Here is a 22,025-nt window from a genome sequence, read left to right on the forward strand (position 1 = left end):
CTTCTTGAACACCCAACATTACCTGTTGATGCGATTGGCTGGCTTGTCGGGGGTGCCGTTTATTTGACATGGGCGATCGAGTATACAGGCCAAAGTGGACGGGCCCGGGGTGCTTCTTTTGAATGGCTTTTTCCGCTGACCGGGTTTAGAGCCTCTGAATCCAGCATTGACTGCCGTATCCTCGGTATTTTCGTTGTTGATGTGGCGCTTCTGTTTGTTGCGATGTGACCTGCCATTGCCATCCTTGGTATCCGAAGTACCATGGTTCTTTAATATATTATTGCTGTGAGCCAGCCAGCTGTCCTCTCCCATGCAAAAGCGGGTCATGAGTGTCGTGAGGGCTGCCATAGATTTCGGCTTTTCCTGGCCAAGGTGCCGAGCGAGCCACTCGTCGCGGATGTTGTGCTTAAAAGCTGCTAGGGCCTCTGCATTCGGACAATCGATGATTTGATTTTTCTTTGTCAAGAACCGTGTCCAGAATTTCCTGGCCAATTCCTTTGGCTGCTGAATTATGTGGCTCAAGTCATCGGCATCTGGTGGTCGCACATAAGCGCCCTGGAAGTTGTCGAGGAATACGGCTTCCAGATCTTCCCAACAGCTAATGGATTCTGCTGGCAGGCTGTTGAGCCAATGCCGAGCTGGTCCTTTGAGCTTGAGTGGGAGGTATTTGATGGCGTGTAGATCGTCACCGCGGGCCATGTGGATGTGCAGGAGGAAGTCCTCGATCCATACCGCAGGATCTGTTGTGCTGTCGTATGATTCGATAGTCACGGGTTTGAAACCCTCCGGGATTTGGTGATCCATTACTTCGTCTGTGAAGCATAGGGGGTGTGCGGTGCCTCTGTACTGGGCTATGTCGCGATGCAGCTCAAATGAGCCTTGTCCGCTGTGTTTGGCCCGGCCGGATTTACTTTTACTGTATCCGGTGTGACGGTTATCATCTCGCGTAGTGGCGCGCCCTCGTGATCCATAGATCGATCTTGCGTGTTTTGCTTTGTCCTCCAATACGTCTCGCAGGTCTAGCATGTTTCCCCGTGCCTTGACATTTTTATTTGAGTGGCGTTGGGGTGCGGGCTGAGCTTTTGGCTGAAATGTCTCTCTGTCGCGGCCACGAGGTGGACGATCATCCGCGTCATATGGTGGAGATGTAGGTTTTAATGCTTCCTCCTCTAGTCGGGGTAGCAACCTGCGCTTTGGGTAACTCTTCGAGGGGCGTTCGAGTTCATATTCCTCGGCCGCAAGGACTTCAGTCCATCTGTCAGCTAGCAAATCTTGATCAGCTTGAAGCTGCTGTTGCTTTTTCTTAAGGCTATTTGCCGTGGCTATAAGACGGCGCTTGAAGTGGTCTTGCTCGAAGGGATCCTCAGGCACGACAAATTTGTCATCGTCGAGGCTTGCCTCATCTTCGGAGGGAGGCATGTAATTATCATCCTCCCCCTCTCCATCTGTCGCTCTCTCGGGAGGGGTGGCCTCTCCATCCTCCTTCTCTAAATCTTGTTGGAGGGGATTGTCGTCATCTTCGGCACTGTCCGGAGTGCTATTCTCTCATGTGCCGGTATCACCGCTTTTGCTTGGGCGAGACTTAGAGCGACGGCGCTGTCGTCGTCGGTTGGGTTGCTTCTTGGAGGGGTCATCCTCCGCTGTCCCATCGCCATTGCCTTCTTTGGGTGTGTCCACCATATACATATCATATGATGAGGTGGTTGTCCAGTGCCCTGTGGGCAATGGTTCTTGTTCGTCTCCTGCATTGTTGTCCATACCGTCGATGTCTTCGGAGTCGAAGTCGAGCATGTCGGTCAAATTGTCGACAGTGGCTACTAAGTGGGTGGTGGGTGGGCGGCGAATTTCTTTGTCATCCGCACCCCAATCCTGCCGGACATAGTTCGTCCAGGACTCTCCTGACAAGGAGAGAGACCTTAATGAGTTCAGTATGTCGCCAAAGGGCAAGTGCTGAAAGATATCCACGGAGATGAACTCCATGATCGGCGCCCAGTCGGATTCGATAGGCACGGGCGCAGGCGGTTCGGAGTCCGTGGCCGGGGAAGAATCCGGCAGTTCGGCGTCACGGCTCCCGTGAAGGGTAAGGTCGATACTCGGCTCGATCACCGCTGAGGATGCGGCCTCCGTGGCAGGGTCTATCCACCCGTCCATAGATGACGCAATTGGCTCCAAATTGAGGGTCGGAGCGGTTTCCGGTGCGGTCTCCTGAACACTGTCCGATGGTAGAGCTAAATCATGCTCATTGTGACCGTGCGGCGCACTCGGCAGGGGCTCAAATCCGTTGAAGATCATGTCTCCGCTGATGTCGGCCGTGTAGTTTAAGCTTCCAAACCTGAACTGGTGGCCAGGGGCGTAACTCTCGATCTTCTCTAGATGTCCAAACGAGTTGGCCCGCAGTGCGAAGCTGCCGAATACAAAGATCTGTCCGGGGAGAAAAGCCTCACCCTGGACTGCATCACTATTGATGATCGAAGGAGCCATCTAGCCTAACGATGACGACGCAGAGGAACTCTCAATGAAAGCACCAATGTCTGTGTCAAAACCGGCGGATCTCGGGTAGGGGGTCCTGAACTGTGCGTCTAGGCGGATGGTAACAGGAGGCAGGGGACAGGTTGTTTACCCAGGTTCGGGCCCTGTTGATGGAGGTAAAACCCTATGTCCTGCTTGATTGTTCTTGATGATATGAGTAGTACAAGAGTTGATCTACCACGAGATCAGATAGGCTAAACACTAGAAGCTAGCCTATGGTATGATTGTATGTTCGTCCTATGGACTAAGCCCCCCGGTTTATATAGACACTGGAGGGGGGCTAGGGTTACACGGAGTCAGTTACAAGGAAGGAGATCTACATATCCGTATTGCCAAGCTTGCCTTCCACGCCAAGGAGAGTCCCATCCAGACACAGGACGAAGTCTTCAATCTCGTATCTTCATAGTCCAACAGTCCGGCCAAAGGATATAGACCGGCTGTCCGGATACCCCCTAATCCAGGACTCCCTCACCCAACCATAGCATGAAAGTATCAAGTCCTCTTTATCCCATACGCAACAACCCCCTTACTCGGGTTTGTGTTTCAGTCACTCACACAACCCACTATAAGCGAATCATAAACATATTGCAACACCCTACAGCGGGGATCCCTCACACTTGCGCGACATGGAGAGCACCATAGGACATCACCAATAATAAAACATGCAACTCAAACCAATCACAATCATCAAATAACCATTAGGACAAAACGGATCTACTCAGATATCATAGGATAGCCATACATCATTGGGAAATAATATATAGCATTGAGCACCATGTTTAAGTAGAGATCACAGCGGGTAAGAGAGGGATTACACTGCTGCATAGAGGGGGGAAGAGTTGGTGATGATGGCGGTGAAGATTGCGGTGATGATGATGGCCCCTGGTGGCACTCTGGTGCCACCGGAAGCGAGGGGGAGAGAGCCCCCCTCCTTCTTCTTTCTTGACCTCCTCCCTAGATAGGAGAAGGGTTTCCCCTCTGGTCCATGGCCTCCATGGCGTGGGCGGGGCGAGAGCCCCTCCGAGATTGGATCTGTCTCTCTGTCTCTCTCTGTTTCTGAGTTTTCAGATTCTACCCTTTCGTCGTTTCTTATATTCCCGGAGATCCGTAACTCCGATTGGGCTGAAATTTTAACACGATCTCTATCCGGATATTAGCTTTCTTGCAGCGAAAGAAGGGCACCAACCGCCTTATGGGGGGGCCACGAGGGTCAGGGGCGCGCCTGCCGCCCTGGGGCGCGCCCCCTACCTCGTGGGCCCCTCGAGCATCGTCTCGTGTTGATTTCACTTCCCAAGAATCACATATATTCCAAAAAAATCTCCGTCCATTTTTATCCAGTTTGGACTCCGTTTGACATGGATATTCTGCGAAACAAAAAACATGCAATAAACAGGAACTGGCACTGGGCACAGGATCAATATGTTAGTCCCAAAAATAGTATAAAAGTTGCCAAGAGTATATGAAAGTTGTAGAATATTGGCATGGAACAATCAAAAATTATAGATATGGCGGAGAGGTATCAGTAACCTCTTTAAAACCTACTGTGTTGACCTTGGAACGCAAATCTACTACGCTTCGGTGGCCCACCCCAGGAGCAATGGTCAGGCTGAGCGCGCCAACGCTGAGGTCCTAAGGATCCTCAAGACCAGCAGCTTTAAGAAGAAGTTGGAGGCCTGCAGCAAGGGCTGGCACGACGAGCTCCAGTCCGTGCTGTGGTCCATCCGCACCACCGCTACCAAGCCAACGGGTGAGACTCCGTTCTTCCTCATCTATGGAGCTGAAGCAGTCCTCCCTCACAAGGTCAAGCATCGCTCCGCGTGGGTTCTGGCGTTCGATGAAACGCAGCAGGACGCCATGCAGGGGATGGACCTCGTGCTGGGGGAGGAACGTCATCGCGAAGCTGCATTAAGGGCGGCAAGGTACCAGCAAGTGCTGCGGTGTTACCACTGCCGCAACATTCGCTCCAGGACGCTCGAGACGGATGACCTGGTCCTGAGGTGGGTCCTCACCAGGGAAGGTTTGCACAAGCTTTCACCCATATGGGAGGGCCCATTAAGGGTCTTCCACATCTCCAGGCCTGGCGCCATGCGCCTAGAGACGCAAGAAGGGACACCTATCCATAACGCTTGGAACATCCAGCACCTCCGGAAGTTCTACCCATGAAGCAAGGCCCAGAGCCTGTGAAGCAAGGCCCAGAGCCTATGAAGAAAGGCACAGAGCTTGTGAAGCAAGGCCCAGAGCCTGTGAAGAAAGGCCCAGAGCCTGTGAAGAAGGCCCGGTGCCTATGAAGAATCGCCGCCCGTGACAGTCTCACGTAATAATGAGTTGGGGCTGTACACTAGCTCCCTGGAGTCTCAGGAGCGCCGGCCTCAGGCCCTGGGGCTCCCTCCCACGCCTAGTGGACAACACTTAGCTTCGCGCTGGTGAGAATACTTGAAGACTAGATTAGGTGCCAGACGCGGCTTTTCATTTGCTTTCTACAATTGGTTCGCTTCTCCTTAATCAAAGTTTGCCTTTGGCGTTCCTTGCTGATTTGGTTCCATCGCCTTTTACCGCGTTTTTCAGCTTTAGTTTGCTCATGATCTCTCTCTCGCGCGTGCATACCTGGCAAGGGGGCTAGGCAGGTGCCCTTGCGAGCATTTTTCTTCTCTCTGCCTTCTCGCGAGTCACCCTCGTTTGAGCCTGAAAGCTGGCACATCTTTCCTAATCCGTGCCCTCGGGTACCGTGACACAAAGCGCCAAGTCAAGGTTGGGGTGAATGGAAAACCTGTAGCGCACCCGCTAACAAATTTTTTGCAGTTTTTGAGCAAGCGCAGACATCTCGTGAAGGAAAGGGCGTCCCAAACGCACGAGGTTAAGTTATCTTTGCGCAAAATAACAACACGACATGGGAATAACACGCATGTTGCATTAACAAAGAACCACAGTTCGATACACGCCCCTATGGGCCCATACTGGTTTCATTTTCTAATGCAGGAAAAAATGAAAAGGCTAAAAAAGCGGCGTTTCAGCAATCCACGGAGGTAGGCCCTTAGCGACGCCCCGAGCCTAGCCAAACCCCTCCTCGCGCTTCACGGAGGCGCGGCGACGAGAAGACCCGCTGCCTCCTTCAAAGCGGGCGCGGCGGCTGGCTGTAGCCACCGCTGCTGGAGCTATCACCAGAGGAAGAGCCGCCGTAGCTGGAAGAGACGCAGTCGCCGCTGAGGGCAGGCTCACCCTCATCCTTGTCGCGACCGTCACCAAGGCCGAGCACCTCCTCACCGTCGTTTGTCTCAGGGCAGCACCCGGTGCGGCGACCATCTTCCCCGAACACCCACACATAGAGGATCGACCCATAGTCGTACTTAAAGTTGAGTGCGCACCGCCTTCCCAGGCCGCGCGCGCGGGCAGACGTCTGCCAGCCGTGGGCCAGGGCTATGTTGCCCGCAGCGGAAGTCTTGACTGCGACCCAGGAGGCCTTGCTGCAGCAACCATCCGCCTGCAACCAGAGCCCGCCTGGACTAGGGGCCGGAAGTTCATCGACAAGAAAGTGCGGAAGCTGGAGCCAGTTTCCGGCCGGGTTCTCCGACCAGACAACGAACTCCAGCGACACCTCCGCTGAATGGAAGCGTCAGTGGGGAGGACGCGCCACCATCGCGTGCCTCCCCTCGTCAGCTAGACCGCCATGGTTAGGACGGTCCCCTCCGCGCGCCGCGGCGCCGCCTCGACGGTGGGCCATGGCAGGGGTTGCAGCATGCTTGCGAAGATGTCCGCGACCGCGCTTGGGCGCCAGGGAACCGGGGCCCTCACAAGGGGCCTTCCCCTTCTCGGCAGCAGAGAACTTCCTACGTGGTGCCATCGGAGGCACGACAAGCAATGAAGCAAAGAAGAAGCAAGCAAGCGAGGAAGAGATGGGCGACAGGGGCTCCGCCCTCCCTCATTTATAGCAAGAGAAGGCCAACCGACACCTCCCACGATCGCAGGTAATGATGGATCCCCTTGCATGTCGCAGGGACTTGTTAAGTCATGAAGTCGTCGAGGTAGTGTGGGGAAGCGGAGACGCCCACGTCCAATCAACCGTCGTGCGTTAACCGAGGCCACAGGATTTTGGGGGCCCGTGGTGCTCCGAACTTGACCCTTGGCTTCGCCGCTAAGCCAAGCTAGCACGCACCTTGGGCCCGGGGGCTATTGTCGGCATTCTGGGAACGGGGGTCCCCAGACTTGCCTGCCTACGGCCCGCGGCATGGCGGAGCCAGCAGGCCGTATGACCCATCTTCACCAACAAGGCATCCAAGACCCTCGCGAGGGGCCCAGCCTCGCGAGGTGGACGACGCAAGACCTCCTCTGGAGTGGCCTGGCCAGGCAAGCTCACGAGGAGCAGAGATATCAAGGCAAGGCAAACCTCGTGAGGCTCTCGTGATGTGAGCCATGACGATCGACACCAGGCGGGCGCCAGGCGGGTGCCAGCGCGTGCAGCGTCCTTGTTTCCTCTTTGGTGCAAAGGGGGCAAACGCAGCCGTGGGGTACCGAGGCCTTAGGAAAAGGTTTCCATTTCGGTGCAACAAGACTAAGGCCATGGACTGCAAGACGGAGGTCATCGTGGAGCCCAAGACAGCGTCACCACTAGAGCTTTTCGCAGGCAAAGACCGCTTTTGTTAGGATAGCTCGTACTAGTTGTCCCCCTTCGAATTAGCCCACCATTGTTGGCTCCCTTCCCGCTCAATATTTGGGAAGAGGACCAGGGCCTATATAAGTAGAGCTAGCCACCACCATAGTGGGGGATCTCGACCTCAACCTCATCTTAGCTCGTGGGAATCTACACACCACAAGTTCATACGCACAAGAACACCTCAACCTCAGGAGGCTGTTCTTCCCTTGTACTGTTCATCATCAGCCCAAGAGGCAATCCACCACCACCACACTGCAGTAGGGTATTACACCACGGTGATCCGAACCAGTATAAACCCCGTGTCTTTCTGCGTTGTGAGTTCGTCGAGTTCGTCCTCAAGATCTTAGCGAGCTAGAGCGTGGATCGGTAGGACGGAAAGACTTCGCGCGCACCCCAGTGTTCGAACCTTAAGGGTTAGCCGGAACCCCACATCCAACAGATGTGTTGTCGACGTGCCCCTCTTGCTTTATCGGGGACGGAAGGAAGCTCGTCCCAGCTGTCGCCGCCTCGCTTGGCTCCGACGCGCGTCCGAGCTGACGAGGCATTGTGGCGCCATGTTGGCTGGCTGCTGGGCTGGCGTGGTGGTGGAGTCTTCACGAAGATCTGCATGCCACCACACAGGTGCTTGCTGAGTCGGTCTGAAGACCGCACGCTGCCACGGAGATGCCTGCCCAGCTGGTTGAGCTAGCAGCTGCATGGGAGCGGTGGTGGAGTCTTGGAAAATGTGGGCCTGGTTGCGGCCCTGCAGATGTACTCGGCAAGGGTCTTGCCAGGGGCCCAGCAAGGGTCTTGCCGTGGCACCACGGTCGTCCCCGACAAGCATCTTGCTGGGGGTCTCGAGGATTTCTTTGGCAAGGATCTTGCCAAGGATCATCGTCTTCTGGTTCTTATCTGATCTTGTGTATTTATGATCTCCACACAGACCTGCATGCCACCATGGAGGTGCCTTCTGAGCCTTGGTTCCGATGTGGGTGATGGCGTTGGAACCCCTTGGATCAAGGGAGACGCCCTCTGCTGGCATTGGGCAAGCTGCCCCGGCAAGGCTCTTGCCGGGGCTGCGGAGGCTACCCCGGCAAGGGTCTTGTCGGGGGAGTCCACTTCGCTCCCTTGTTCTTTGTGTGTCGGGTGTTGGCGTTGCTTCGGTTGTCTTGTGCTCCGGCTTCCCTCCTCTACCCTGCTTAGTGCGGCCGCGGGCGCGGCTCTGACTGCCCGTGCACAAGTAAAGGGGTACAAAGGAGGGCCCCTACTTTTGTACACCGACAGGAGCCCCAGGGACTCGGCCACACATAAGCGCGACGCATTGTTGGGCTAGGTCCAGAACGGTGCGTGGGCAGGCAGGGTGGATTTTTACTTGTAGTAACTCCTTCGCTCGCTGCGCTTCCCCACGACCCGTGTTGAGTGCGCGACATGGAGGGTCATGCGTGACGTGGGGGTCATGCTTGGGGCGGTTTCCGCATGCATGCGTCATGTCACAGTAAATGGTAAAGAGGCGGCACGCGCCTTCCTCGTAAAAAGGAATAACCACAGGCGCACTGCTCATTTACCCTATGTTCCTTCTCTATTCTCAGAATCGCCGTCCCCTCCTTCTTCCTTCTCAAGCTCTCGCTCTCGCTCTCCACCACCGCGTCTTTGCTGTCCTTCATCCTTCACCTCTCGCGGCCGCCATGGCACCCAAAACCAGCAAACGCAAGGGAGTGGCCAAGGACGCCGGGGGGAAGGAGCCGCCAGAGAGTGAGTTGGCGGCGCGGCGGACGCGACTCACCTACTTTCCCTCGACGGTCAACGTGGTCCATCTCTGGGACAACTTCAACCCGCTGTGGGGGTGCAATACGGGGGATGGAGACGATGGGGCATCTGGCTATGTGCATCATCCCCGCTGAGTTTGCCAAGGTCGGCCCGTATCGGTACCCATTCTTCGTCGATTACTTTTCCAGCGGCGTCTGCCCCCTTTCTCCAATTTCTTCAATGATGTCATGCACACCTATGGCGTCCACCTTCTGGATTTCACTCCAAATGTCGTGGCGCGCATGGCTCTTTTCGCCCATCTCTGCGAGGGCTTCGCCGGAGTGCACCCCAACACGGCGCTTTTCCGCCACTACTTCTATCCTTGGATCCAGAAGGGAGGCTCCATCTCCGGTTGTGTCGCCTAGATCCCAAGGACCCAGGAGAAGGAAACATATCCGGAGGGCGCTCAGAAGGAGAGGTGGGAGGAGTGGCAGAGCCGGTGGTGCAGGATTGAGGAGGAGGACCCACAGGAATTTTGCTAGGTTCGCTAGGCGCCGCCGGCTTGCAGAGACGACTGGGGCGATGTCGACACCCAGGATGAGAAGCTCAAGGTCGCCGTCACTAGGATCCATCGCCTCACCATTCCCGAGCTCACCCTGGAGATGATTGGGGCGGATTTCATCCGCCACCAAATCGCTCCACTGCACAACATGGGGAGGCCGGCCTAGCTTTTCAGGAATGCGGCTGACATCATGAGGCTTCGCACCAGCTTGAACCACAATTTCACGGTGATGGGGCACACCCACTTCTGCCAGCGGTTTTTTCAGCTCGACGTGAACCGCGACGGCAGGGCCGAGAGGACCGGCAAGGCTGTGAAGGCCGGCATGGTCGCCAAGGGCCCCTGTTTGGGTTGTTGGTGGGGGTGGTCCCGCTAAGCAACAACTCCCACCAAACTGACATCATTGCCATGATGCTGAACTGTAATGCGCACGGCCTTAACCCAAATTGGGCCGAGCCGGAGGCGGATCAGGTGCAGAAGTTCTTCGACACCATGTCGGAGAAGTACGACTGTGACGAGCCGCTGCTCATCCAGGACACCACCCAAGCGAAGCTAGACTATATCGCTGCTAGGGCGGCGGAGGCGGAGCTTGCCAAGGAGGCCGTCAGCGCTGGCGGCGTGGAGGACAAGGCCGTGGCGGCCGTGGAGGAGAAGGAGCTCGCCCAGTGGGTCAGAATCCGCTGGGGAGGCCAGTAGCGCCGGTACTGGGGGCCTTCTCATTGAAGATGTGGTCGATGAGTCGTCCAGGGAGGAGGTCGGGGCTGTCGACCCCCCGGCCACGGGGAGAGGGCGTGTCCTACGGTGGGCCAGCTCTGGTGAGCCAGTCCGGCCCGGCAGGGACGCGCAACCGCAACAAACTCAGGTGTCCGTGCGCCGGACGAGGGCCGCGGCGGCGATGAAGGCGGTGAAGGCTGTGGTGGCGAAGAAGAAAGCTACAACCTCTTCTTCGTCCAAGCGTCCTCAGACTCCACCCACTTCCCCTCCTCCTGCAGATGACAACACGGAGGTCATCTTCGACCTCGGGTCCCTTAGCCCGAGGAGGAAGATGAAGGCAGCGGAAGAGGAGGCAGTGGATGAGTAAGTATCTTGTCTTCTGTCATCTCCGTCCCTTCAGACCATGCCACTTTTCATGACTTGTCTTCATCTTCGCAGGGATATGGAGAAGTTGGCCCACAGGGTGGCGTAGAGGGCCAGGGCCTCAACGGGCGGCCATCCCCCGCCGGGCACCTCGAGCACGCGGCTGGTGGTGGAGAGCAGCCCGAATAGCAGCCCCCGGCGCAGCCCCCAACGTGCATTCATCACTCGCTCCCCATCGACCTGTGCTGGGACACGATCTCTTGGTGCTGACCTTGCCGTGGTTGTAGGAGGAGGATGGCAGCAGGAGAAGCCACTAAGGGCCACCCCAACACGCCGCCCCATCAACCACGCCACCCCGAGGGACGTCCCCATCAAGGGCGCCAAGCACCAAGCCCATGCGCACGGAGGAGGAGGAGGCGAACCTCGGCGCCGGCGGCTCCGTCCCAGCACCGAATGTTGGTGGGGAGGGGGCCACTTCTTCCCAGCTTGGCACGGGTGAGTTGTTTGCCTTCTGTCCCCGCTCGTTTTTCTTCTTTCGAATTTTGGTCTTAACTTCGCCCCATTCCCCTTCTCGGTATCCAGATCCTTCCTCGGCGGACCGGGAGGACATGGAAACTGTAATCGACGAGGTTGCCAGGGATGCCGCGGCTGAGGCCTACAAGATCGCCGCTAAGGAGGCCGCCAAGGGCGCTGCTGAGGACGCCGCCAAGGGGCCTGTCGGGGAGACCGGCGAGGCCATTGCCGGGGAGGACGGCGAGGGGCCCGCCGGGGAGGCCAGCAAAGCCGCTGTCGAGGAGGAGGTGGTTGGTGACCATCTTTCCTCCTCCGCCGCCTCTGGTTCAGGCAATACCTGAAGGTGAGCGATGACCTGTTCATCCACCTTCCATGGACGGCGAGCACCAGGGCGCCCACCGAGGGGGAGGTGTTCAACGATGAGGTTCTTTCCACCGCCGGGCTTGAGGTCGTTGATGAACTGAGCGCCAGTGGCGGCAGTTCCCAGGAAGAGTGGCTCCTCCAGGGCATGAGCGCCAACTTCGATAAGCTCCAGGCACTTCACCGTGCCCGTCTGGATAAGGCCAAGTCTAGGATGGTGGCGGTGGACAAGGCGGAGGCAGACCTCGAGGGGCGCGTGGCCACGATGCAGGCTTGGTTCCGCCAGGCCTGTGAGGAACTGAAGACCGCCCAGGATCTGCTGGCTGAGCGCAAGCTGGAGCATGTCATGAAGCAGGCCGATAACGAGAAGGCCCAGGAGGCACCGAGACAACAGGCCGCCAAGGACGAGGCCGCTTGGCGCCAGCACCAGGCCGCGCTGAACTCCCAGGAGGAGGACCTTGCCGCTCGCGAGGAGAAACTCGCCGCGACACTCCGCGGCAAGGACGAGGATGAAAACAAGATTGTCGTACAGCGGACCCAGGAACTGGAGCAGAGGCACGAGGAGGCACTCAATGCTCAGGCCCAGGTCCATGCCGGCAAGGTGAACGAGCTAGAGGTGGAGCGGGACGAGCTGAAGAAGCAGATCCAGGAGCTAACTAGGGAGAGGGATGCGGCCAAAGGCGCTTTGGCTGACGCGCAGGCCGCAGTCCTCGGCAAGGCCGAGCTACTCTCCAAGGCCAACGACTCCATCCAAGACCTGAAGCTAAAGCTAGAGGGTCTTGAGGGGACGCTGTCGGAGGTCAGGGCCCGGGAGGAGACCCTGACCAAGAATTTGGAGAAGGAGAGGCAGCTGTAGAAGAACGAAGACGCCAACCACAAGGATTTTGTTAAGGGCGAGAACCTCTGGATCAACTGCCTCGCCGGCGTCGCCGGCAGGATCACCACGCAGCTGGCTACCATGGGGATGCCAAACGTGAGGTATGTCCCGGAGCCGAGCGTGAGTTCCAATGCCAGGCTGACCCTGTTCTTCGAGGGTGTTCTCGGGGCCCTGCAGCAGTTCCGCTCCAACATGGCGGCCTCTCTGGCTGATGAGGCCCGGAGGCTTTGCCGGGGTGCCATGACCAAGGTCCTCACCAAGGTGGCGTACTGGAACCCCGACCATGACTTCGACGCTGCGCTGGGAGCTTCCCGGAGGATGTGGACCTCGCGACGCTCGAGGAGCGTATCGAGCCCGTCATCAGCCGCATCGACGGAGTTCGGAGGAGGGAGCGCCAGCGCCGGGACTAGGCACCCCATTTCTTATCGCGGCTGCAGGTTCACGACCAAGACAATTTTTATCTTTTTTTAGAACCATAGCAACAATTGACGTAATATAACTCTGCAGTGCTTTTGAAACGATGCATGTTATTTTCCCGTTTGATCTCCCTTTGTATGTCCACCCTACGTTAATCGGGTAGGCTTGCCGGCGCGGAAACCCAGGCCGCGGCTCCTTGAGGACAGATCCTGTTGTAGAATTGTCACGGCAGATGTCCTTAGTGTCAGGATTTAGTCGCGAGGCCAACGCATATATGTGGTAGCTTGAGAGGGGTTGAGCGGTACGAGAGACGTGATGTTTTACCCAGGTTCGGCCCCTCACGGTGGAGGTAAAATCCTACGTCATGCTTCATTAATATTGATGATGATGATCAAGGTTACAAGAGTGCTCTATCTCGAGAGCCATTGTCTAAACCTAACTTGTCCAACTTGTGAATCTTGTCCCTCTTGGGGTGCCCTGCCCCTCCTTATATATGTTGAAGGGGCGGTTTACATGACTAGTCCCATTAGGATTAGGATTACTCTATTACAAGTGGAGTCCTAGTCTTGCTTCCTTTGTAAGGGAATATTCCTTATGCTTTCCTCTTAAGCCGGCCCACCATAATACGAGCCAGCCTTCCATGAACCGCCTTCTGGGCCACTGGGTCTTGTTTCTCCTCTGCTCCTCCGGCCGGGTCACCAATGAGGCACTTGGTTCGGCCGGGTCATTAGTGAGTGGAGAGATCCGGGCGGGTCACTTAGTGAGTCGCCAAGTCAGGGCGGGTCACTAGTGAATCACCAAGTCCGGACGGGTCACCAGTGAATCGCCAAGTCCGACCGGGTCATACTTCCGGCTGGGTCATACCGCGGGGTATATCCCCGACATTAGCCCCCAATTTAATTTGGATTTATCCATGTTAAACTGATCCTGCAAGAACAAATTTGACAGGTTGTGATCCGGGTTAAAAATACTTGTAAGCCGGCACCTGGTCATCTTTAAGTCCTTGTCATTTCCTTCTTGATACATGCCCATGAACTCATATCAAGTCTCCTTTAGTAGATATGTTCAAACTTTGTGAATGCAAAAAATCCAGATACTTCTTTTGAGAAATCTGGGTCAATAGGCCAGCTTCAGAGTCAATTTGCTGACATTGGTCTCTTGTAGAGAAATATTGTAAGAAATAATCCACTTGAATCGGCTTCCAAAGCACCGGCTTAAAAATATTGGTCTTGAAATACTCATCTGACTTTCAGCCGGTTTGTAGAACTTGCCGGTCTATCATTGCCCAAATATCTGGTTTGTAAATATTGATAGCACCGGGTCATAATTGTTGTCAACACCGGGTCATAGTTATTGGTGACGCCGGGTCAATCTGGTTTACTCAAAACTGAGAATTTGAAGATTTTCCCTCCTTTATATGCATAATACCTGTAGCCCCCAAGTCTTAAGAGGAGAACATAGTGATAACTTAAGACTTGCTTCATTATAAGTGTTGCAACCTTGAAGAAATCCGGGTCATTCATCTCAATCATTATTCATAAACTGAATATTCCACCTATGTAGCCCCCAAGTGTCGGGTTGTCATGCTTGCAGCAACCTAGGACTTGTAATTGCCTTATGCTCATAAAAACTTCAACCAGTGTAGCCCCCAAGGGCCGGGTCATTATGCAATAATGAGCAGGGACTTTGTAAATATGATCATGTAAACTTGAGCAGCAACGTGTAGCCCGCAAGGGCCGGCTCAGTAAGATATGACTAAGCTGGGACTTTGTATATGATTCATTGATAATAACATCATATGATGTAATCCCCACCATGGGGCTTGAACCCACGTCCACAAGGTTAAGAGCTTTGTACTCTACCAACAGAATAGTGGATCTTTCAATATAATAGAGTAAGGCTTGTGTACCTTGAATTTTTGACAGGAGCAATTGGTAGCCCCCAAGGGCCGGCTCCTTTAGAACGTGATGAGTCGGGTCTTCAATAAGTTGAGAAAAAAATGACTTTGCATTAGCCCCCAAATGCCATGGTGCATGCTGGCAGTGACATGGGACTTGCATATTTGATGTAATCTCAATTTGAATAATGTAGCCCCCAAGTGCCGGGTCGAAAGCCTGCAGCGACTCGAGACTATTCCTTCCATTGTAGAATAAATCATATCCATTTATAACATAATAGCCATTGAGCCAAAGCGACTTTTAATACCTCATCTGTTGATAAGTAAATCCAGAGTTTAAATACCCGGCGGCTCTTGGCCGATGATGATTTAATACGCCTCCATTGTAAACCGGAATTTTTATAACCCGACGGCTTATAGACTTTGAGAAAAATCAAGAATTGATAACCCTTTTAAGACACCAATTTCAATCTTTGATGATGGGCTTGAACTTAATCATTTATGTAAGTCATAGCTCTATAAATCCTGCACAGAGTTTAAACAACATATGCCGTAGCGACTTAACGTCAAAAGCCACGGCGGGTAACCACCCAAATGTAGTCTTTATCCTGCACACAAGTAAATCACAAGATCCCTTGGCGGTTTACCGCAGGGCGGGTCATAATATCCCACATATAACCATTGTGATATTGAATTTGTACTGCCGGTTTACATGACCTGTGCAGCAAGGGTGATAACCCAATCCTTAGAAGCCAATATTTCCAAATATATGATGATTGTCGCATGTTGGCGACTTATCGTCCAAAGCCAAGCCGGGTTTAAACGAAACCACACTCATACTTAGATCTGAACAAAAAAGTCTCAAGACAAAACCAAAGATTGTTTGAAAAAAACTTGAACCAAATAAAAATCAAGGTTTCTGATTCGAATATGATTGGTAAACCATTCCAAAGGGGTTAAGCTAGGATTCGAATACGATCATGTAGCCCTCAGTGGCTTTGGCGTTGCGCCGATCAAGAGGGTGCCGACAGCTATGTTCTCTTCGGTTCGAGTACGAGCTATGTTTGAACAGGAAGCCCCCAAATGACCTTGAGAGGTTTTTAACGACCCTGATTTGAATACGATCCAAGCCGGACCCAAAAGGGGTTAAGCTATGAATCGAATATGATCAAGAAGCCCCCTAGTGAGTTTGGCATTGCGCCGATCAAGAGGGTACTAACAGGTATGTTCTCTTTGGTTCGAATACGACCTATGTTTGAACAGGAAGCCCCCAAGTGACCATATAAATTTGGGCATCGCGCCAATCAAGAGGGTACTAACAGCTATGCTCGATGAGCAGGAAGCCCCCAAGTGACCATAATAAGGTAAGCCGTAAAGAAGTGTCGATGTCAAAACCGGCGGATCTCGGGTAGGGGGTCACGAACTATGCGTCTAAGGCGGAAGGTAACAGGAGGCATGGGAAACAATGTTTTACCCAGGTTCGGGCCCTCTTGATGGAGGTAAAACCCTACGTCCTGCTTGATTTATTCTTGATGATATGAGTATTACAATAGTTGATCTACCACAAGATCGGGGAGGGTAAACCCTAGAAGCTAGCCTATGGTATGATTGTATGTTGTCCTATGGACAAAAACCCTCCGGTTTATATAGACACCAGAGGGAGCTAGGGTTACACAAGGTCGGTTACAATGGAGGAGATATACATATCCGTATTGCCTAGCTTGCCTTCCATGCCAAGTAGGGTCCCATCCGGACACGAGATGAAGTCTTCAATCTTGTATCTTCATAGTCTAACAGTCCGACCAAAGGATATAGTCCGGCTGTCCAGAGACCCCCTAATACAGGACTCCCTCAGTAGCCCCTGAACCAGGCTTCAATGACGATGAGTCCGGCACGCAGTAATGTCTTCGGCACTCCAAGGCGGGTTCCTCCTTCGAATACACCACGGGAGAATTTGAATACAAGGATAGTGTCCGACCTTGCAAAATAAGTTCCACATACCACCGTAGAGAGAATAATATTTCCACAAACCTAATCTGATGACATGTTTTGGTAACATGACATTATTCCATGGCCCGGTAATTATTCAAACCGTTTCCTTTAACTAGCCCCGCACATAACGTGAGGTAGTTTTTTGACACGTCTTGTCAAAGAAGAGATCGTGTCCCCCTTATTACGGGATTCTCATCAATACGGGCGTGGGTAACCCAACCGCGTCATCGATTACGGTGCTTGGGGGATAAGCGAGTTTTACTAGGCTAGTGGGGGCGCATAGTTTCGGCCGCCCTTATAAAGGGACAAGGATTAACCTTTTTCTACCCACGCCTTCTTCCTCCTTGCTCATCCACTCTTGTGCACTCGAGCTCCAACGCCCAAGCCCACATCCTTCCCCTCAACCTTATCCAACATGTCCGGAGCGGGAGGCAAATGGATGGCTTCATTTGTTACGAAGGGTGAGGGAGTCCTGGATTAGGGTGTGCTCAGATAGCCGGACTATACCTTCAGCCGGACTCCTGGACTATGAAGATACAAGATTGAAGACTTCGTCCCGTGTCCGGAAGGGACTTTCCTTGGCGTGGAAGGCAAGCTTGGCGATACGGATATGAAGATCTCGTGGTAGATCTACTCTGACCTCGTGGTAGATCTACTCTGACCTCGTGGTACATCTACTCTTGTACTACCCATATCATCAATATTAATCAAGCAGGACGTAGGGTTTTACCTCCATCGAGAGGGCCCGAACCTGGGTAAAACTTCGTGTCCCTTGCCTCCTGTTACCATCCAGCCTAGACGCATAGTTCGGGACCCCCTACCCGAGATCCGCCGGTTTTGACACCGACATTGGTGCTTTCATTGAGAGTTCCTCTGTGTCGTCGCCGTCAGGCCCGATGGCTCCTACGATCATCAATAGCGATGCAGTCCAGGGTGAGACCTTCCTCCCCGGACAGATCTTCGTCTTCAGCGGCTTCACACTGCGGGCCAATTCAGTTGGCCATCTGGAGCGGATCGAAAGCTACGCCCCTGGCCGTCAGGTTAAATTTGGAAGTTTAAACTACACGGCTGACATCCGCGGGGACTTGATCTTCGACGGATTCGAGCCACTGCCGAGCAGTGCCCTGGAGGCCGCACCCGCATCGGCCACGACCCTTAGTTCAGAGCCAACTGCGCCGATCGAGGATGGGCGGTTGGACGCCACCTCCGGGGCTGCGCCCCCAACGGCGATTAAGCTGAACACCAGCCCCGTACTCTGTGAGACTCGTGACTCCAAGGAGCCGGACTCCTCTCCGGACTCTGAACCCTCCGTGCCCCTGCCAATCGAATCCGAGTGGGCGCCGGTCATGGAGTTCACTGCCGCAGACATCTTTCAGCACTCGCCATTCGGAGATATCCTGAAGTCACTGAAGTCTCTCTCTTTATCAGGAGAGCCCTGGCTGGACTACGGTCAGCAAGGTTGGGGTACGGACGATGAAGAAATTCAAAGCCCACCCACCACCCACTTTGTAGCCACTGTCGATGACTTCACTGACATGCTCGACTTCGACTCCGAAGACATCGACGGTATGGACGCCGATGAAGGAGATGATGAAGCACCAGTGCCTACCAGGCCCTGGAAGGCCACCTCGTCATATGACATATACATGGTGGACACCCCAAAAGAAGGAGATGGCGATGGAACAGTGGAGGATGACCCCTCCAAGAAATAGCCTAAGCGCCGGCGTCAGCGGCACCGCTCAAAATCCCGCCAAAACAAACACGGCAATTCCAGCACGGGAGATAATAATACCCCAGAAAGTGCTGAAGAAAATCCACTCCAGCAAGATGTAGCACATGAGGATGGAGAAACCAGCCCTCATGAGGGAGCGGCTGACAGAGAGGTCGAGGACGATAATTATATGCCTCCCTCCAAAGACGAGGCAAGCCTCGACGACGACGAATTCGTCATGCCAGAGGATCCCGTCAAACAAGAACGTTTTCAACACAGGCTTATGGACACGGCAAGAAGCCTCAAGAAAAAACAACAACAACTTAAAACTGATCAAGATTTGCTAGTCGATAGATGGACTGAAGTCCTTGCGGCCGAAGAGCATAAACTCGAACGCCCCTCCAAGAGCTACCCAAAGCGCAGGCTGCTACCCCGATTAGAGGAGGAAGCACTTGATGCGGCCAACCGGCCACCTCGTGGCCGCGACAGAGAGGCCTCTCGGCCCTCCACACAAGCCGCACCCTATACCAAGGCATGGGAATACGCGTCGGACTTACGAGACATGTTGGAGGACAAGGCAAGGCAAACACGATCGATCTACGGATCGCGTGGGCACCCCACGGCTCGAGACGGTAACTGTCACGCCGGCCACAAATTCGGCAGGGCCGAACACAGTAGACAAAGCTCATTGGAGCTACGTCATGATATCGCCCAGTACAGAGGCGCTGCACACCCACTATGCTTTACAGACGAAATAATGGATCATCAAATCCCTGAGGGTTTCAAACCCGTAAACATCGAATCATATCATGGCACAACAGATCCTGCAGTATGGATCGAGGATTATCTCCTTCATATCCACATGGCCCGCGGCGATGATTTCCACGCCATCAAATACCTCCCACTCAAGCATAAAGGACCAGCTCGGCATTGGCTTAATAGCTTGCCAATAGGATCAATTAGTTGTTGGGAGGACCTGGAAGCCGCATTCCTTGACAATTTCCAGGGCACTTATGTACGAGCCCCAGACGCCGATGACCTAAGTCATGTAATTCGGCAGCCAGAGGAATCGGCCAGGCAATTTTGGACATGGTTCCTAACAAAGAAAAATCAAATAGTCGACTGTCCGGACGCTGAGGCCCTAGCAGCCTTCAAGCACAATATCCGTGATGAGTGGCTGGCCCGGCACCTCGGACAAGAAAAGCCGAAATCTATGGCAACACTCACGACACTCATGACCCGCTTTTGCGCGGGAGAAGACAGCTGGTTGGCTCGTAGCAACAATATGACCAAGAACCCTTGTAATTCGGACACCAGGGACATTAGTGGCAGGTCGCGTCGCAACAAGCAGAAGCGCCGCATTAACGGCGACAATGCTGAGGATACGGCAGTTAATGCCGGATTCAGAGGCTCTAAACCCGGTCAGCGGAAAAAGCCATTCAAAAGGAATCCTAGGGGCCCATCCAGCTTGGACCGAATACTCGACCGCTTGTGCCAAATACATGGCACCCCGGAAAAGCCGGCCAATCACACCAACAGGGATTGTTGGGTGTTCAAGCAGGCAGGCAAGTTAAACGCCGACAATGAAGATAAGGGGCTGCATAGCAATGACGACGAGGAGCCCCAGCCACCGAACAACAATGGACAGAAGGGTTTTCCCCCACAAGTACGGACGGTGAACATGATATACGCAACCCACGTCCCAAAAAGGGAGCGGAAGCGCACGTTAAGGGACGTATACGCGGTAGAGCCAGTCGCCCGAAAGTTCAACCCATGGTCCTCCTGCCCGATCACCTTTGATCGAAGAGACCATCCCACTAGCATCCGTCATGGTGGATTTGCCGCATTGGTTCTAGACCCAATTATTGACGGATTTGATCTCACTAGAGTCCTTATGGACGGCGGCGGCAGCCTGAACCTGCTTTACCCGGATACAGTGCGAAAAATGGGCATAGATCCCTCGAGGATTAAGCCCACCAAAACGACCTTAAAAGGCGTAATACTAGGTGTAGAGGCCAACTGTACAGGCTCACACTTGAAGTGGTCTTCGGATCTCCGGATAATTTCCGAAGCGAGGAGTTGATCTTCGACATAGTCCCATTCCGCAGTGGCTATCACGCACTGCTCGGACGAACCGCATTCGCCAAGTTCAATGCAATACCGCACTATGCATAGCTTAAGCTCAAGATGCCAGGCCCTCGTGGAGTAATTACGGTCAATGGAAACACCGAACGCTCCCTCCAAACGGAGGAGGACATGGCGGCCCTTGCAGCAGAAGTACAAAGCAGCCTCTCCAGGCAGTTCTCTAGTCCGGCCATTAAACGTCCGGACACCGTCAAGCGCGCCCGGAGTAACCCACAACAAGACCGCCTGGCACGTTCCGAGCAGGCGTAGCAATGCGGCCCCAACCCCAACCCTCGCAAAAAGGCGATGCCAGTACTTTGCGTACATAACTACGCTCTAGAAATACCATGGGCATAGGGGGAGGGGCACCATCACGGCACGCCCAAAACACGGCTTAAACCGCACGAGGGGCTGCCGATTTTTTAATTTTCTCTTACTTTCAGGACTCTACTCTTCGGAAGGCCTGTTCGGCAGTTCAATAGCCGCACAAACGATGCAAGAACCAGGGAGGCAGACAAGCCATGCCGCGTTACGGAACTCTCAGGTGGTCTCTATCACGACCAGTATACCTGTTTCGCATACCATTCCGTAGCTTGCCCCTGGAGCAGACATGTTAAATAGTCCAACTTTTTGTTTATCGCATTACTTGTATCATTCTGCTTTGATCGCAGCTGTTTTTAATAAACAATGCATAGCTTTTGTCTATTTTTGCATTACCTTTTTATAAATAAATGTTCCTTAACGACATGTTGCACCCGTACAATTCGGTATGGCCAAAATACGCCATGGGCTTTTAGCACCCCTCAATATGGTGTGAGAAGTCCGAACAATTTCACAAGTGCGGCACCCCGAACTTATAGCATTATATGCATCGGCTCCGAATCATGTCTTGGGTCAATAGTTGGGTTTGCCAGGCTCCTATGTTTTGGTGCCTTATGTTCCGCTATATCGGCTAAGGTAGCACTAGGAGAACCACTGCGATTGTGCCCCAGTTGAGCTGGGTCGAGCACCTTAGTGGAGAAAGCTAAAACTGACTGTCATGATGAAGCGAGAGCTGGTCGCTGCTCGAGAGGTTTTTTCGAGTCCCTAAAGACTTATGCCGCTTAGGGCGAGGAGTCCGCTCTGTCCGGCCAAGGCGTGGATAGCGCCCCAAACTCGGTCTTACGAATACTAGGGGCTTCGCCAAAATTTAAAATTATAGAATTCTATGAATAAGTGAGAGTGTTCACGCATTATAGTCCGATTGCCTTGTTCCTTGGGCTGAGCGCCTCCCTCGAAGGACCCAAATATGGGAAAAAGAGCGCCCAGGTCTATCCCCGAACACCCAGCACTAGTGGCATGGGGGCAGAAGCCGACGACTCGCCATCTCTCAGAATTGATAAACAGCCGCACAGAAGGTAATATTTTAAATTCAAATAGCATTGCTCCGCGGATATGAACAAGTTTTCAGCGCATAGGACAAAAACGAGCGAGTTTTACTCAAAAATTACATCCCTAGTACATTCATCCGCCACAAGGCGGGCACCCTTCAGAACATCCTTATAGTAATTTTCGGGCTTGCGATGCTCTTTCCCCGGCGGTGGCCCGTCCTTCACA

Source organism: Triticum aestivum, chromosome 6A (assembly GCF_018294505.1).
Source record: "Triticum aestivum cultivar Chinese Spring chromosome 6A, IWGSC CS RefSeq v2.1, whole genome shotgun sequence".
In the NCBI taxonomy this organism is placed as follows: Eukaryota; Viridiplantae; Streptophyta; class Magnoliopsida; order Poales; family Poaceae; genus Triticum; species Triticum aestivum.